The sequence below is a fragment of the Acomys russatus genome, chromosome 9, assembly GCF_903995435.1.
Source record: "Acomys russatus chromosome 9, mAcoRus1.1, whole genome shotgun sequence".
NCBI classification, from domain to species: domain Eukaryota; kingdom Metazoa; phylum Chordata; class Mammalia; order Rodentia; family Muridae; genus Acomys; species Acomys russatus.
Window position 1 is genome coordinate 41,211,504 of NC_067145.1, and position 6,000 is coordinate 41,217,503.

Sequence of the window (6,000 nt, forward strand, 5' to 3'; positions counted from 1 at the left end):
GTGACTGTGTACAACATTAACTCGAGTCAGTAGCCCTCCTTTACAGAAATGATAAATGGCCTGAGAAAGAAATTAGGGAAGAAACACCCTTGACAATAGCCACAAATAGTATAAAATATCTTGGCGTAACTCTAATCAAGCAAGTCAAAGTCCTGTATGACAAAAGCTTCAAAGAAAGAAATTGAAAAAGATATCAGAATATGGAAAGATCGCCCATGGGACATGTAGAATTAACATGGTAAAAATAGCCATCTTACCAAAAGCAATCTTCAGGTGCAATGCAATTCCTATTAAAAATTCCAGCACAATTCTTTACAGACTGGAAAGAGCAATTCTCAACCTCATATGGAAAAATTAAAAAACCCAGGATATCTAAAACAACCCTACACAATAAAGGAACTTCTGGAGGTTTCGCCACCCCTGATTTCAAGTGACGTTATATAGAGCAATAATAATCATAAAAACTGTATGGTACTGGCATAAAAAAGACAAGTAGATCAATGGAATAGAATCAAAGACCCAGAAATAATCCCACACATTTTTGGAAACTTGATTTTTTTTTTTTTTACAAGGAAGCCAAAACCATAAAATGGAAAAAAGATAGCATCTTCATCAAATGGTGCTGGTTTAAATGGATGTTGATATGTAGAAGAATGCAACTAGGTCTGTAGTGAATATAAACATGTTTTTGTTTTGATCCCAAGTGTGGGATGTGAAACAGACTTGTGAGAGGTCACCTGATCTTTGTGCCTCATGTGAGGACATGGTCTTTGCCAGTTGCAAAGCATCCTGTGTGGTCTATGGGAGAGTATAAATAGTCCAAAGAACAAAGATCAATCACTTTTGCATTGCTTCACATTGCTTGGTTGTTCATCACTTCACTTCGAGAAGTTCCTAGAGAGAACCACTCCAGAGAACACTTTGAGGTTCTGGGTTCCAGATGCTGAGGTTGTGGTAGTTTTTGTTGAATTTCTGGTTTGCTCTTTAACAGGTCTTTAGGAATCCTGATGACAAAGGGTAGAATCACCCCAGGGAACTGAGTCTAAAAAGGGTCTATTTCTCCTGTTCCTATTAGCTTTCTTTCTATCCTATTTAGGATAGATGGGTTGAAAGGGAGGTAGAGGCATTAAAGAACCCCAAATAAAGTAGAATTTTAAAAGATCCAAGCCTACATGATCCATATTTATCACCCTGCACAAAATTCAAGCCCAAATGGATCAAAAGCATGAACATAAAATGGGATGCACTAAATCTAATAGAAGTGAAAGTGGAGAAGAGCCTTGAACTCATTGGCACAGGAGATAACTTCCTGAACAGAACACCAACACCACAGGCACTAAGATCAATAATCAATAAAGGGGACCTTATGTAACTGAAAAACTTCTATAAAGCAAAGGACACTGTCAACAAAACAAAACGACAGCTTATGAACTGGGAAAATATCTTCGACCCTACATATGACTGAGGGTTAATATCTAAAATATTTAAAGAGCTAAAAAAAAAATCAACAAACCAAATAACTTGATTAAAAATAAGGTACAGAGGGCTGGAGATGTGTCTCAGTGGTTAAGAGCACTGTCTGCCCTTCCAGAGGTCCTGAATACAATTCCTAGCAATCATATGGTGGCTAACAACCATCTCTTGCCCTCTTCTGACATGCAGGTGTACACAAAGAGAAAGCACTAGTGTACATAAAATAAATAATATTTTTAAATGATGTACAGAGCTAAACAGAATTCTCAACAGAGTAATCTCTAATGGCAAAGAAGTACTTAAAGAAATGGTCAACATCTTTAATCATCAGGGAAATGTAAATCAAAATTTGAGATTCCAGCTGGGTGTGGTGGTGCACACTTTTAATCCCAGGACTCTAGAGGCAGAGGCAGGCAGATCTCTGTGAATTCGAGGCCAGCCTGGTCTACAAAGTGAGTCAAAGACAGCCAAGGCTGCACAGTGAAACCATGCCTCCAGAAAAAGAATTTTGAGATTCTATCTTACACCCATCAGAATAGCTAAGATCAAAAACTCATGACTGCTCATGCTGGCAAGGATGGGGAAAAAGTGGGAACACCCCTCCATTGCTGGTGGGAGTGCACACTTGTACAGATACTGTGGGAATCAATCTGAAGGTCTCTCAGAAAATTGGGAATAGATCTAACTCAAGACCCAGCTATATCACTCCTGGGTATATACCCAAAAGATGCTCCTCAATACCAGAAGGACACTTGCTCAACTATGTTCATTGCAACTTTATTGATAATAGTCTGAAACTAGAAATGACCTAGATGCCTGTCAACTGAAGAACGGATAAAGGAAATATGGCACATTTACACAATGGAATACCACTCCACTATTAGAAACAAGGACATCATGCACTTTGTAGGCAAATGGATAGAACTAGGAAAGATCCTCCTGAGTGAAGTAACACAGCCCAGAAACACACACAGGATATGTACTCACTTATAAGTGGATCTTAGCTATAAAGTACTGGGATAACCATGATATAATACATATAACCAAAGTAGCCAAGGCTTGCCCAAGTGAAAATGCTTGAGTTTCACTCAGAACAGGAAATAACATAGACATCTGGAGCAGAGGGAGAGGGAGAACGGCGTGGGAGAGAGGGTGCAGAGTGTAATGGGTATGAGGACCAGGTGGTCAGAGAGGATGGGAAGACCAGGAGAGAGAGTGGGACTCAGTTAAGGGAGCATCTCTGGGACAGATGAGGCTCCCAGGAGTCTATGGGGGTGACTTTAGCTGAGACTCCTAGAAGTGGGTGTTAAGGAGCATGAAATCAACACCTCCTGTATCCAAATGGGACTCCCAGTGGAGGAAGGAGCACACCAACCCACCCTTAAAACTTTGTACTCAAAATGTATCTTGCCTACAAGAAGTATAGCGGTAAAAGATGGAGCAGACACAGGGGAATGGCAGTTCAATGACTGGCCCAACCTGAGACCCACTCCATGGGAGAGAGCCAACTGACACTATTAATGACACTCTGCTATGCTTGCAGACAGGAACCTAACCCAACTGTCTTCTGAGAGGCTTCATTCAGCAGCTGATGGAAACAGATGCAGAGTCCCACAGCCAAACAGTAGGCTGAACTCAAGTTCTGTGGAAGAGTGGGAGAAAGGATTGAGAGAGCAGAAGGGTTTAAGGACACCACAAAAAGACCTACAGAGTCAGCTAACCTGTGCCCATGAAGGCTCACAAAGACTGAACCACCAACCAAAGAGCATGCTTAGTCTGAGCCTAGAACCCCTGCACATATTTAGTAGATGAACAGTGTGGTCAATAAGTGGGTCCCCTAACAATGGGAGTAGGGACTGTCTCTGACTGCTGCCTGCCACTGGATCCCTTTCCCCTAGCTGGGCTCCCTTGTCAGGCCCCAGAGGGAGAGGATACACTTAGTCCTGCTGTGACTTGAGGTGCCAGGGACGGTTGATACCTCTTGCCCCCCCACTTCCCTGAGAAGAAGAGGGGAGAATGGGAGGAGTGGAGAGTGAGGGCGGGACTGGGAAGAGAGGAAGGAGGGCTCTGGGATCAGGCTTATAATGATTACATACATACATACATACATACATACATACATACATACATACATACGTACATATATATACATGGGAAAAAAACTAATGCACATTCCATGCAAAATGAACATACACCAACATAAGCCTTTTAGCCTCTTTTTTGCCCTGATTTCATTTTTATGTTCTCTCTACTTTTATTCTATTTTCTCCTGCAATAATTTCAAGGTTTACTTTAGAAAGCAATATTTTTTCTTTTTAATTGGCAATTTCCTGTTCCCATATCATCTTTTCTCACTAGGTTACAATGCTATATTCAGTGGCTTTCTGGGCCCCCTGGCTCTGGGGACTTGGCTCTGGCTTCTTCCTCCTTCCCCTCTTCTCCCCTTCCCAAGACAGCTAATTTCCTGTTCCTCCTCTTCTTTTTTTCTCCCCTCTTCTTGTCCGCCCAGAACAACCACAACCCTCCCTACCAGAAGCAATGTCAGCTTCTCAGACCAAGAAACTCAATGAGCAAGGTTCTTTTTTATGAAGCACATGGCTATGAAGCTTGCAGGATTTGTCAGTTTTGACAGTTTGTTCAGTCTTTGTTACACTGAAAAGAAAGATCTAATGCTCTCATTTTCAAATTCTGCATGCACGCAGACGTCCAATAACTAGTAGGACCTCCAAACCCCAGGACTCCTCTGGTCAACATTACCGCCATTCATCACTGGAGAGCCACCTGAGTTCACAGCCCCTGCACTTCACCCGCGGTGCAGCAGGCATCCATTCTGCTGTCAGCTCAGCGCATTGGTAGTCTTCCTCCGGGTTACTAAGTTCCAAACGACACTACAATTCATGTGCGTGAGGGCTGCTGACCACTGTCTTGTGGGCATCACTGTGAGCTTTGCTAGTGGTCCACCTGCTCTGCAAACTGAACTGTATTGGCTTAAAAAAATCTTGTCCAAAGCCTGTATCAAATTGTTTTTTTCTGACACAATAAAATAAAAATACTTTATCATTTCACACTGTGTAATTGTAAAAATAGTGTGTAATTTGGGAACACATCTGACATACATCCCTGGACAGTTTGAAGATATTTTCTAATGAAATAAACTAAAAAATAAAACCAAAAGGATAAGAACTGCACTAAATATTTAAAATATGACAGAGTGGGTGTTCATTATTTTAAAATATCAATGGTCACATTTTCTTGCTATTTACTATGCTAAATAGTGTATATACTTTATATAAATAATGAAATGGTATTCCTGATACTTCCCTTACCATAAAACCCTAGTGCTCAGAAACTTCCTTTTGAGAATACATCCATGCTTAGAATTCTACCCTCTTAGTAGCATGCTAGGGTGCAGCCCCAGGTGAGGGCAGGGCTTGAAGCAGGTGGATGCAAGAGCGATGAGGAAAGAATCAGACTCGGGACACTATTTAGTTCCATTTCATGAGAGATGGGACAGAGAGGAAGCACATCTCAGTATGTATGGCTTGACCTACTCTGACAACCTGTGTCTCTCACAGGCTTTATATAAATAAACACAAAATCATGTTCTCAGAGACTTTAATCATTGACTGCACAGCCTTTTAGAATACACTTTTTCTAAAGTCTTCCTTGATTACATGAGTATATTGAAATAAAGGAAACAAAGCAAGCAAGCAGCAAATTTCATGATAACTAAAATTAACACAATAAAATCAAATTTCTTTTAACTCAATATCTTCTTAAGATTGGTGTCGTAAAGCCATATGGTTACAGAAATGCTAAAATAGGATGACTCTACTTGATTTTGATTCTGTTTCAGTTTGACACAGAATTAATAGATCATAAGTTATTTCCTACTACCTACCTATTACATCAAACTTATCTTTCTACAGAAGTCCTATCTCTTTGACCCTTGTTTAATTCTTTTCCTTCCTCTATTTTTCTTTTATATTTAACATAAAACCACCATTTTTTATTCTTAAAATAATGTGCAGCCCCTTGCTTAGGCAAAGGCAGTCTGTTCTTTGTTTTTCTACAATATCAGAAAAGTCTGTTCAGGAGAGCAGGCAGCTCACTAAGCCAAAATGATGTCCTCTCTGTGTCTGTCATGAACCCTTGTTTCAATTCCCATCATTATTCCAGTTCTGTAAAGAATTTTAAAAAATCAGGATTCCTAAAACTTCCTCCTTTGCCTTCAGGAAGGCACCAAGGTTTGTCATTAATTGTATGATCAAAATCTGTTCCTGTCTGTACAAGTTCCTTGTTGCTGAAGCTGAACATTAAAACCCAGTGATTCAGTTACAGTTTGTCAGCTTCTAGAATTTCTCTAAGCTTTTCTTCTTTCATAATTTTTTTTCAGATTCTCTCTCATGCTTACTAATATCACTTAATAATAATATAAGCATATGTCTAAGTAACAAGTTCTATAAAAGAGTCACTTTTCTGCATAGCTGTTTTCCACAGGGAACTTGCACTAATACCATTTTTGTT